This window comes from Lagenorhynchus albirostris, chromosome 1 (genome assembly GCF_949774975.1).
Source record: "Lagenorhynchus albirostris chromosome 1, mLagAlb1.1, whole genome shotgun sequence".
Taxonomy (NCBI): Eukaryota; Metazoa; Chordata; class Mammalia; order Artiodactyla; family Delphinidae; genus Lagenorhynchus; species Lagenorhynchus albirostris.
Window position 1 is genome coordinate 41,194,790 of NC_083095.1, and position 13,961 is coordinate 41,208,750.

Consider the following 13,961-nt stretch of genomic DNA (forward strand, 5'->3'; position numbering starts at 1 on the left):
AAACTTCGGGGGAGGAACAGGAAGCCTGATCCTGGCTTGTGGGTTCCGATGTCATTCTCCATCTGACTCCTAACTCTGTTGCCCCATAAAGGAAAGAGGTGAGAGTACCATTTTGGAAACTCCAAGAACATATTCATTAATCCTTACCTCTATTCATTTATTCCACAAATGTTTTTCAGTATCCTCATGTGGCAAGTACGATGTTAGAACTTGCGGGTAAATTTTTGAACAAGACAATCTCTGCTCTAAAAGTACTCACAGCCCAGTGGGAAAGAGAAACAAGTCACAAAATGGTATAACCAGTTCTCTAATAGACATATCTTTGGGGTGCCTTGGGAACATGGGACCAGATTGAGAACTTAACTCAGCCTGAGAGGACCAGGGAAATCTAGGTTCTTCCCAGGAGAGGAACATCTAGTGAGTCATGAAGGCAGAGGAGTTTTTGTTTGTTTGTTTTGCGGTATGTGGGTCTCTCACTGTTGTGGCCTCTCCCGTTGCGGAGCACAGGCTCCAGACGCGCAGGCTCAGCAGCCATGGCTCACGGGCCCAGTCGCTCAGCGGCATGTGGGATCTTCCCAGACCGGGGCATGAACCCGTGTCCCCTGCATCGGCAGGCGGACTCTCAACCACCGCGCCACCAGGGAAGCCCGACAGAGGAGTTTTTTAGACACATGGAGGTAAGCAGGAGGATGGCATCTAGGGTGATGTTGAGGTGTCTGGCTTGGACAACTAGGTGAGTAACGGTGGCAGTAATTAGGAAAGAGGTTGTAAAGGGAGACGAATCTTAGACATGTTGCTTAGAATTGATGACCTGTGTGTCACCTGGAGTTGTCTAGTAACCAGGTAGCTATAAGAATTTGGAGGAAAGGGAAAAGAGAACACCAGAGTTTTGTTGAAAACCTAATATATGCCAGATACTAAGTGATTTACATGCTTTATTTCATTGAACTTTCCTCAGACTCTGTGATTTATGTCTTATTATTTCCGCCTTGCAGATAAGGAAAACAAGGTCTTTCCCAAAGCCACACAATGGCAGAGCTGGAATTTGAATCCAGGTTGTTTATGCTAAAGCCCATGATCCTTCCAGGATCCTGGAGAGATGATGGAGGTCAGGGTTGGAGAGTCTGGTTTAGGATTTTTAACCCAGAAATGATGGTTTATTCTGAATTTGCATTTTGTCTTATTATGGCTGCATCCAGGTGTTCTTGTCGGGACAATTTATGGCACATAGTGTAATTTACATTGGCTTTTCCTTTTTTTTTTCCTTGCAAGAGCTATTCATGTAGTAGTATCTTTTAATTACTATTTTTTTTCTTGTAAGTCTGAATTTGGGCTAGATATCAGTTGGTTTTCATGCTGTTACTATGTTGGATACAGCAGTTTGCTGGCTGACTCTCAACCAACAACAATTCTATCAAAGCATAACTTTTTCGCAGCAGGAGAACCAATCATTATAGTTGACCAGGCTTACAGCTTAAATTTTGTCTCAAGAAGATAAAAAGTTTATCTCATGAGCTAGAATTAGCATACACATTGTAAGAACTGCAGCTGGTGATGTCACAAAGAAAGCATTTACTTGAGTTTATTTTTGAGGTTGCCAAAGTAGGAAACCAGTACCCATTTACTCTGATGAGAACTGGCTCTCCTTCTCTGGCTATCTGTCTCTTTCTCCCGGTCTCTCCCTGTTTCTTTCCCTCATCTCTACCTCTGTCTTTCTGCCTCTCTGACTCTTTCTCTTTGTTGTTAATGCATTGGAATTCATTTTTTAAACCTGAAATTCTAAAAATTAGAAAAGGAAGCCTCCTCCTTTTTTTTTTTAAATCTTTATAGGAGTATAATTGCTTTACAATGGTGTGTTAGTTTCTGCTGTATAACAAAGTGAATCAGCTATACATACATCCCCATATCTTCTCCCTCTTGCGTCTCCCTTCCCCCCTCCCTGTCCCACCCCTCTAGGTGGACACAAAGCACCGACCTGATCTCCCTGTGCTATATGGCTGCCACTAGCTATCTATTTTACATTTGGTAGTATATATATGTCTCTACGTCTGTGTCTTAATTCCTGTCCTGCCCCTAGGTTCATCAGAACCAATTTTTCTTTTTAGATTCCATATATATGAGTTAGCATACTGTATTTGTTTTTCTCTTTCTGACTTACTTCACTCTGTATGACAGACTCTAGGTCCATCCACCTCACAGCAAGTAACTCACTTTCATTTCTTTTTATGGCTGAGTAATATTCCATTGTATGTATATGCCACATCTTCTTTATCCATTCATTTGTCAATGGACACCTAGGTTGCTTCCATGTCCTGGCTATCGTAAACAGGGCTGCAGTGAACATTGGAGGGCATGTATCTTTTTGAATTATGGTTTTCTCAGGGTATATGCCCAGGAGTGGGATTGCTGGATCATATGGTAGTTCTATTTGTAGTTTTTTAAGGAGCCTCCAGACTGTTCTCCATAGTGGCTGTATCAATTTACATTCCCACCAACATGTTACTCTCTCACTTCGTCCCAGGGAAGCCTCCTTTTTGAGGAACATATTATTTGACCATACTAATAGGCATGGAGGAATATCCAGACAGCTCGGATGTCTTAGTTTCCATGCAGCTTTCACTGAAATTCAGAAAAAAAAAAAAAAATCAAAGATTCTATTTAAATCACCTTGGACACAATTGAGTAGTAAACAAAGATTATCCAGTAGAGGGCGGTGCTGACTTATTCATGGATGCCTTCCATAGAAGATGCAAAATTTAGTAATGAAAGCCCCTCACCCCCTTTTGTTTACTTTAAAGGAACCCCCTGATAGACAATAGGTAGTTTTACCTGAGATCCTTTGAATTCAGCAAAAGTGCCTTTGTTGGAAAGAAGAAGTGTGGTCATCAGCTTTAGTCTCTGAACACCTAGGTTTTGGTGCTACCTCAACCCAAGTACCGATGAAAAGGTACATTTCTGACTGCTAAACCTAGACTAAGGTAATGTAGACTCCACGTTCCCCCACGACTCAAGTCCCAGCCCCCATCAGTGTCCCTTCATAGACTCTGGTTGGGGACTTGTGCTGGGGAAATGATTCAGCATATCAGTGGTGCCTGCTCTCCTTAACTGGTCCACAGGCTGGTTTGCAGCTCCCATGGAGAGAAGGGTTTGATGCTGATAGGATCTGGTAGACTTACACTAGCTTTGTGAGACTGAGCACAGAGAATAGTACATAAGGCATGGGGGAGGAAGAAGATGCTTTCCTTCCTTCTTCAGGAAAACGGGGACAGTCTTGCAACCTACAGACAGAAACCTTGGAAACAGAAGCCTGGACACCAAACTTGATGTTCTTGCAATGGTGGGTGGAAGCAGTGAGATTTCCACAATTCATTCTGCAAAATCATTTAAGGACAAGTTGGAGCAGAGGCAAAAGATTAGGGCAGATGAGTTGTGGTTGTTGCTGACACTCTGCTTTGCAGGTCCACGTGAATCTCCTTTTTGGGGACACCCGACTATGGGTGAGAGACATCTTTTTTTTTGAATTAGTACTTCATCATATTTTTACAAATTGAGATATAATTGACATGTAACATTATATTAGTTTCAGGTGAATAACTTAATGATTTGATATTTGTATATATTGCAAAATGATCACCACTAAAGTCTAGTTAACATCCATCACTACAGTTACAATATTTCTTCTTGTGATAAGAGCTTTAAAGATCTACTCTATAGCAACTTACAAATATACAATGCAGTATTACTAACTATAGTCACCATACTGTACATTGCATCTGCATGACTTATTTATCTTATAAGTACTTTTGACTATCTTCACTCATTTCGCTCACCCCTACCCCCTGCCTCTGGCAACCTCCAGTCTGTTCTCTGTATCTATGAGTTTGTTTTTTGTTTCTTTTTATTTTACATTGCACATATAAGTGAGATCATGCACTGTCTTTCTCTATCTGACTAATTTCACTTAGCATAATGTCCTTAATTTTCTTTCATCCATATGGTTGCAAATGGCAGGATTTCCCTTTTCTCTATAGATGAATAATGATCCATTGTATTCCACTATATATATATTTCACATTTTCTTTACCTACTCATCCATTAATGGACACTTAGATTGCTTCCATGTGTTGGCAATGCTGCAATGAAAATGGTGGTGCCATTTTCCTAACTTATTCGAGTTAATGTGGTTTTTTTTTTTAACATCTTTATTGGAGTATAATTTACAATGTTGTGTTAGTTTCTGCTGTATAACAAAGTGAATCAGCTATATATATATACATATCCTCATATCGCCTCCCTCTTGTGTCTCCCTCCTACACTCCCTATCCCACCCCTCTAGGTGGTCACAAAGCACCAAGCTGATCTCCCTGTGCTATGTGGCTGCTTCCCACTAGCTATCTATTTTACGTTTGGTAGTGTATATATGTCCATGCCACTCTCTCACTCCGTCCCAGCTTACCCTTCCCCCTCCCCATGTCCTCAAGTCCATTCTCTACGTCTGTGTCTTAATTCCTGTCCTGCCCCTAGGTTCATCAGAACCAATTTTTTTTTTTAGATTCCATATATATGAGTTAGCATACTGTATTTGCTTTTCTCTTTCTGACTTACTCCACTCTGTATGACAGACTCTAGGTCCATCCACCTCACGGCAAATAACTCACTTTCATTTCTTTTTATGGCTGACTAATATTCCATTGTATATATGTGCCACATCTTCTTTATCCATTCATCTGCCAGTGGACACCTAGGTTGCTTCCATGTCCTGGCTATTGTAAATAGTGCTGCAATGAACATTGTGGTACATGACTCTTTTTGAATTATGGTTTTCTCAGGGTATAGGCCCAGCAGTGGGATTGCTGGGTCATATGGTAGTTCTATTTGTAGTTTTCTAAGGAGCCTCCAGACTGTTCTCCATAGTGGCTGTATCAATTTACATTCCCACCAACAGTGGAAGAGGGTTCTCTATCTCCACACCCTCTCCAGCATTTATTGTTTGTAGATTTTTTAATGATGGCCATTCTGACCTGTGTGAGGTGATACCTCATTGTAGTTTTGATTTGCATTTCTCTAATGATTAGTGATGTTGAGTATCCTTTCATGTCTTTCTTGGCAACCTGTATATCTTCTTTGGAGAAATGTCTATTTAGGTCTTCCACCCATTTTTGGATTGGGTTGGGTTTTTTTTTTGATATTGAGCTGCATGAACTGCTTGTATATTTTGGATATTAATCCTTTGTCTGTTGCTTCATTTGCAAATATTTTCTCCCACTCTGAGGGTTGTCTTTTCATCTTGTTTATGGTTTCCTTTGCTGTGCAAAAGCTTTTAATTTTCATTAGGTCCCAGTTGTATATTTTTGTTTTTATTTCCATTACTCTAGGAAGTGGGTCAAAAAGGATCTTGCTGTGATTTATGTCAAAGAGTGTTCTGCCTATGTTTTCCTCTAAGACTTTTATAGCGTCTGGCCTTACATATAGGCTTTAATCCATTTTGAGTTTATTTTTGTGTATGGTGTTAGGGTGTGTTCTAATTTCATTCCTTTACATGTAGCTGTCCAGTTTTCCCAGCACCACTTATTAAAGAGGCTGTCTTTTCTCCATTGAATATTCTTGCCTCCTTTATCAAAGATAAGGTGACCATATGTGCATGGGTTTATCTCTGGGCTTTCTATCTTGTACCATTGATCTATATTTCTGTTTTTGTGCCAGTACCATACTGTCTTGATTATTATAGCTTTGTAGTACAGTCTAAAGTCAGGGAGCCTGATTCCTCCAGCTCTGTTTTTCTTTCTCAAGATTGCTTTGGCTATTTGGGGTCTTTTGTGTTTCCATACAAATTGTGAAATTATTTGTTCTGGTTGTGTGAAAAATGCCCTTGGTAGTTTGACAGGGATTGCATTGAATCTGTAGATTGTTTTGGGTAGCATAGTCATTTTCACAATGTTGATTCTTCCAATCCAAGAACATGGTATATCTCTCCATCTGTCTGTATCGTCTTTAATTTCTTTCATCAGTGTTTTATAGTGTTCTGCAAATAAGTCTTTTGTCTCCTTAGGTGGGTTTATTCCTAGCTATTTTATTCTTTTTGTTGCAGTGGTAAATGGGAGTGTTTCCTTAATTTCTCTTTCAGATTTTTCATTGTTATTGTATAAGAATTCAAGCAATTTCTGTGCATTAACTTTTTATCCTGCTACTTTACCAAATTCACTGATTAACTCTAGTAGCTTTCTGGTAGCATCTTTAGGATTCTCCATGTATAGGATCACGTCATCTGCAAACAGTGACAGCTTTACTTCTTCTTTCCTGATTTGGATTACTTTTATTTCTTTTGCTTCTCTGATTGCTGTGGCTAAACCTTCCAAAACTATGTTGACTAATAATGGTGAGAGTGGGATCCTTGTCTTGTTCCTGATTTTAGAGGAAATGGTTTCAGTTTTTCATCATTGAGAATGATGTTGGCTGTGGGTTTGTCATATATGGCCTTTATTATGTTGAGGTAAGTTCCCTCTCTGCCTTCTTTCTGAAGAGTTTTTATCATAAATCGGTGTTGAATTTTTCAAAAGCTTTTTCTGCATCTATTGAGATGATCATATGGTTTTTATCCTTCAATTTGTTAATATGGTGTATAACGTTGATTGATTTGTGTATACTGAAGAATCCTTATATTCCTGGGATAAACCTCACTTGATCATGGTGTGTGATCCTTTTAATGTACTGTTGGATTCCGGTTGCTAGTATTTTGTTGAGGATTTTTGCATCTGTGTTCATCAGTGATATTGGCCTATAGTTTTCTTTTTTTCTGACATCTTTGTCTGGTTTTGCTATCAAGGTGATGGTGGCCTCGTAGAATGAGTTTGGGAGTGTTCCTCCCTCTGCTATATTTTGGAAGCATTTGAGAAGGATAGGTGTTAGCTCTTCTCTAAATGTTTGATAGAATTTGTCTGTGAAGCCGTCTGGTCCTGGGCTTTTGTTTGTTGGAAGAGTTTTAATCACAGTTTCAATTTCAGTGCTTGTGATTGGTCTGTTTATATTTTCTATTCCTTCCTGGTTCAGTCTCAGAAGGTTGTGCTTTTCTAAGAATTTGTCCATTTCTTCCAGGTTGTCCACTTTATTGGCATATAGTTGCTTGTAGTAATCTCTCATGATTCTTTGTATTTCTTGACTGTCAGTTGTTACTTCTTTTTCATTTCCAATTCTATTGATTTGAGTCTTCTCCCTTTTTTTCTTGATGAGTCTGGCTACTGGTTTATCAATTTTGTTTATCTTCTCAAAGAACCAGATTTCAGTTTTATTGATCTTTGCTATTGTTTTCTTCATTTCTTTTTCATTTATTTCTGATCTGATCTTTATGATTTCTTTCCTTCTCCTAACTGGGGATTTTTGTTCTTCTTTCTCTAATTGCTTTAGGTGTAAGGTTAGGTTGTTTATTTGAGATGTTTCTTGTTTCTTGAGGTAGGATTGTATTGCTATAAACTTCCCTCCTAGAACTGCTTTCACTGCATCCCATAGGTTTTGGGTCATTGTGTTTTCATTGTCATTTTTTTCTAGGTATTTTTTGATTTCCTCTTTGATTTCTTCAGTTTAAATTTAAAGTGTTTCTTTTTTAAAAAAAATTAATTAATTATTTTAATTTTTGGCTGATTTGGGTCTTCTTTGCTGTGTGCAGGCTTTCTCTAGTTGTGGCAAGTGGGGGCTACTCTTTGTTGCGGTGCGCGGGCTTCTCATTGTGGTGGCTTCTCTTGTTGTGGAGCACGGGCTCTAGGCACGCGGGCTTCAGCAGTTGTGGCTCGCGGGCTCTAGAGTGCAGGCTCAGTAGTTGTGGCACACGGGCTTAGTTGCTCCGTGGCATGTGGGGTCTTCCCGGAACAGGGCTCGAACCCGTGTCTCCTGCATTGGCAGGCGGATTCTTAAACACTGTGCCACCAGGGAAGCCCTAAAGTGAGTTTCTTATAGATAACATTTAACTGTGTATTGTTTTTTGATCTACTCTGACAATCTGTGCCTTTTAATTTTTGTTTTTAGACCACTGACATTCAAAGTGCTTATTGATATAATTGGACTAATATCCACCGTATTTGTTATTGTTTATTGCTCTATTTATTGCCTTTGTTCTTTGTTCCTAATTTTGTCTTCCACACTTTTTCTGCCTTTTGTGGTTTTTAACTGAGTATTTTATATGAGTCTATTTTCTCTCTGTGATGGTTAATTTTATGTGGTAATTTGAGTGGGCTAAAGGGATGCCCAGATAGCTGATAAAACATTATTTCTGAGTGTGTCTGTAAGGGTGTTTCTGGGAGACTGCATTTGAATAAGTAGACTGAGTAAAGAAGATCACCCTCACCAATACAGGTGGGCATCATCCAATCTGTTGAAGGCCTGAATGGAACAAAAAAGCAGAGGAAGGGTATATTTGCTCTCTGCTTGAGCTGGAACATCCATCTTCTCCAGATCTCAGATATCAGTGCTTTTGGGCATTTGGACTTGGATGGGGACTTATACCACCAGCTTTTCTGGTTTTCAGGCCTCTGGCTAAGACTGAATTACACCACTGGCTTTCATGGTTCTCCAGTTGGCAGATGGCAGATCATGGGACTTCTCAGTCTCCATGATTGCATGAACCAATTCCCATAATAAATTTCCACACACACACACACACACACACACACATCTTATTGGCTCTGTTTCTCTGAAGAACTGCCTAATACGCTCTCCTGTATTAGCATATAAATTATATTTCTTTTTTGTTAACTTTTTAAAGTAGTTGCCCTAGAATTTATAATTAATCCAAGTCTACTTTCAAATAACACTACTTTAGAGCAAGCACGTTATAACAAAATATTCCTACTTTAAAATGATTATAGATTAATAGGAAGTTGAACAAATGAAACAGAGAGAGGTTCTGTTTACCCTTTACCCCGTTTTCCCCATTATGTAAAATGGTAACATTTTATATAATTTCAGAACAATGATAGAGCCAGCAAATTGATATTGGCACAATCCACAGAACTTATTCAGATTTTGCCAGCTTTACGTGGGCGCGCGTGCGCGCTCAGGCATGCATGTTTAATTTTACACAATTTTACCACAAGTGTAGATTTGAGTAACCAGCACCACTGACTAAATGATTTACTGAGATATGTAAAAGGAAGTTTGAAATGAGGCATTCAATGAGAGAGACAGGGAAACAGAGAGAGGGAATCATATGGTGAACTTTTCATGTTTAAGAGACTCAAGATAATCTTGAAATCAGCTAATCTAAAGAAATGCAATGATATGCAGAACAACATGTGGCCAGCAGTGCAGTGAGATGTTCCTATTGAGGAATCCCATGAGATTATCAAAGAGAAGGAAGCAACTTCTATAAGAGATGCAAGACCCTTCAGGTAAGATGTTGTCTGCCTGCAGAATATCAGGATACTAAACAGTAACCCGAATGCTTGTACATGCAGTATGGCCCAGGAGATGCACAGGGTATGGAGGAATCCTTCCCTTAAGCAGGGGATAGACCACGAAGCCTCTCTCCACCATGGCCAGGATGCAGTATTTCTGGACAGGCACTGTGGGCATTTTGGGCCAGACAATTCTTTATTGGGTATGTCTTTACATGCTGCACAGATATTTAGCACACCTGGCCCTTGGCCACCAGGCACTATGAAAACCAAGCACGTCCAACAGATTTCCAAAAGTACCCAGGGGTTGTAAACATGTCTGCAAGCAAAAGCCACAAACCCCTTCTTGTTCTTGAGAGAGAATATTCTCTCTCCAGACCTCCTCAGTCTCTGTTTCCACGCACAGGGTCTTTCTTTTTTCTTCCCCCAGATACTGCCAATCTTGGAGGATCTGGATTTTCTAAGTTATTTTTAATATATGCTTTTATTATGGAAGGTGACAATTTTCTTATACACCACTGCTTACATCTTGGCTGATCTACTTTGATCGGTCCTGAGCCCATACATCAAAAGTGACCATTACTAAAAGGAGGGAACGTGGGGTATCATTCTATCACAGCTGGAATTAAAAACTAAGGTTACAGATTATACAAAAGCCCTTGCTTGGGACTTTATTCAAAGCATTTTAATGACACTAGGAGAAGTTTGAATTATTAAATTCTAGGAACTCTCATTCTAATAATCAACTTGAGCTGAGAGCTTCATGGAGGTTTAACTTTCAAAGAAAGGAGAATTTAATTCAATTTGGGGCTTACCGTTTGTTATATTTACACTAAGCTAAATATTGCAGACCCTTCAAAAGAAACATTAGCTTTGCTACTTTATTTCAAGGAGCTTAAAGTTTCATTGAAGCAATAATATATTAGCCCTAAACATAATTAGAGATATCACAAATAGTTCCAATCAGAAGTAATTGTAAAAAGAGGTAAGACTAGGGAGGAGGTGATATCGCTCCAGACAGCCAGAAAAAACTTTCTAGAGAAGGATGGGAGTGGGCAGGGGTTGGTGGAGGTTTGCAATGGGATTGGAAAGAGACAAAGAAGAGCCGTTTAAGGAAATTTAATTATTGCAAGCAACATTCTTCAAAAACTTTTGAAGACGAAAGAAAAGGAAGTTTCATAACTGGAAAATAAAACATTGAGGAAGGAAGCCGCTATCTCACTTTCATGACTGTTATAAAGTTATATTTGGCTTCTGCCAAAGAATAGCCTTAGATGTCAGAGCATACAAGGTATTGCAGGAGTTAGAATGGAAGTTCTGTTGCATCAATGCCTAGAACATTCTCCATCTGACTATATATTGTCATCAACTATGACCTCGTTTCTCTGCATGCTACCTGGGCCCCCATGAGGCTTGTGGATTGAAACATTTTTGCTTTTAAATGCTTACGAATAAGAAAGTTGCTGCTGTTGATGCTTGTCTAACATATGTAGGTGTTTAGGAGGAAGCAATTAAATGCTTTGAAGCATATTTCTAGTGGAAATTAATCAAGAATAGTATCTTAATGTTTTGTGAATTAGAGTGGTGTTTTGATTACTTTCTGTTTTCACTGTATTGTGAAATTTAGGATGTGAATCATGGCTTAGGTAGGGGGATGATTTAGCACCAAACTAGGATTTATTTGCCAAAATGGAAACTTTTGATGAGAGTAAGTTTGTGTGTTTGTAGAATCGTGTTGTAAGGTGCTGAAATATATTGGGTTGGCCAAAAAGTTCCTTCAGTTTTGAAGTAAAAATAAAAGACACATTTTTCATTTTCACCAGGAACTTTACTGAACAACATATTCACTCTTTTGTTCCACTACCTTCTGCCATTTTTCAGGCAACTTCATCATGATTCCATCTTCCCCAAACTTTTTATCTTTCTGAGCAAAGAACTGTTCCAGGTGCCTTTTACAGTATTCCAGGGAATTGAAAGTTTTTCCATTAGGAGAATTTCGTAAAGACTGAAATAAATGGAAATCCGAAGGTGTAATGTCTGGTGAATACGTTGGATGAATCAGAACTTCCCAGCCAAGCTCTAACAGTTTTTGCCTGGTCACCAAAGAAACATGCAGTCTTGCGTTATCCTGATGGAAGATTATGCGTTTTCTGTTGACTAATTCTGGATGCTTTTCATTGAGTGCTGCTTTCAGTTGGTCTAACTGGGAGCAGTACTTGGTTGAACTAATCATTCGGTTTTCTGGAAGGCGCTCATAATAGTGGACTCCCTTCCAATCCCACCATATACACAACATCACTTTCTTTGGATCAAGACTGGCCTTTGGTGTGGTTCGTGGTGGTTAATTCAGCCTGCCCCATGATCTCTTCCGTTCCACATTATTGTACAGTATCCACTTTTCATTGCCCATCACATTTTTTTTGAACAAAAACAGAACGTTTTCATAACGTTTAAGTAGAGAATTGCATGCAGAAATACGGACAAGAAGGTTTTTTACTTAACTTATGTGGAACCCAAATATCAAAGCGATGAACATAACCAAGCTGGTGCAAATGGTTTTCAATGCTTGATTTGGGTATTTTGAGTATGTCGGCTATCTCCCGCGTGGTATAATGTTGACTGTTCTCAATTAATGTCTTGATTTGATCGTATCAACTTCAACTGCTCTACCCGACTGTGGAGCATCAACCAGCGAGAAATCTCCAGCACGAAACTTCGCAAACCACCTTTGACATGTTTGATCAGTCACAGCACCTTCTCCATACACTGCACAAATCTTTTTTTGCGTTTCAGTTGCGTTTTTACCTTTCTTGAAATAATAAAGCATAATATGCTGAAAATGTTGTTTTTCTTCAATATTAAAATGGCTACACAAAAATTCACCAATTTTGATGTTTTTTTAAAAATGCACGCTGATATGACAGCTGTCACAATATAACAAAATTGTTTCGAATGAAGTTAAAGACAACTAAGCGCTGCTAGAGTCATCTTACAGAAAAAACCAAACAAACCTTTTGGCCAACCCAATAGTATATGGTTTCAGTCTTTTTTCTCTAATTGTGAAAAGCCCCTGTCCTAACTGAGGGACCACTGCCTTGGCTCGTGGGGACTTAAGTGATGGCCACACTCATCAGTGCTGTCCTGACCTCATAAAAATATACTGAGACGTGAGGAAAGGAGAAGCCACTGCTCTTTCCAAATGGGAATGGCATAGGGTCTGAAGTGACAATGATTCTCTCCTTGTCTCTTGGCAATTGTTTAAGTTGCTCTGTTCAGAGAGGAAATAATGCAGCTTATGTTTGAATAAGTTTTTAAAAAAATTAGTGGAATGTTATATTTCAGTGGTTAAAATTTGTCAGCTCATGAATGGACTGATTCAGGAGAGGCCAGATTTCCACTGCTCTGCCTCTTATGCCCCACTGGCCTCAGAAGAGTCCCTTCATTTGTTCATCTGTCTTTCATTTGCTTTGAGCACTTTGGCTCCAAGTTTTAAGGTAAATTCTGTGCAAAATGGGAAGAGGCAACCCTAATGGACACTATTTATGAAAAGAATTTGCTGAGTATCTTCACCAGAGGGGGCAGATCTGAAGCTGGATTTTTCTCACTGGTAAATAGAACAAATGGGGACATTTTATATTGCAAAGATGTTAGTTATAATAGTTATTTTTTCTGATGATAGTAACTAAATCTTTAGACATATACTTGAATTCCAAAATGAATTATGCCTCTATTCAGGTAAAATAAAATTTCTGATGTGGAAATTTATACATTAATTTGTTGTTTTCATTTTCCAATGCAAGAACTGCTGGTGAGGTGAAATGACTGTGTGGTTTTATTATAGCTTGTGTACTAGTTAGGGTTCTCCATAGAAACAGAACCAATAGGAGATACACACACACACACACACACACACACACACACACACACACACACACACACACACACACACACATATACCTATACCTATACATATACAGAGAGAGAGAGATGTATTTTAAGGAGCTGACTCACACAATTGTGGCGGCCAGCAAGTCTGAAATGTGCAGGGCAGGCCTGCAGGCTGGAGACTCAGGGAAGAGCTGACATTGCAACCCAAGTTCAAAGGCAGTCTGGAGTCAGAATTCCCTCTTCTCGGGACCTCTGTCTTTTTTTACCTAAGGCCTTTAACTGATTGGATGAGACCCACCCTATGGAGGCTGGTCTGCTTTACTCAAAGTCTACCAACTTAAATATTAATCATATCTAAAAAAATTACCTTCACAGCAACATCTAGGCTAGTGTTTGACCAAAAACTGGGCACCATGGCCTAGCCAAGTCAACACATAAAATTAAGCATTATAGCTTGTTAATTAATAAATGTCCATAAATTTACAACAAGTACATACCCTGGAATGAATGAGACATTCATACTGCACCAAATCATCTGATTAAAAGACAAAAACACAGGGATAGATTGGGAGTTTGGGACTGACATGTACACACTGCTATCTTTAAAATAAAATGCTTTTCCATTAAAAAAAAAAAAGACAAAGACATATTTTTGAGACTTAGATGTTCAGAGCTCACATAGACCTCTTA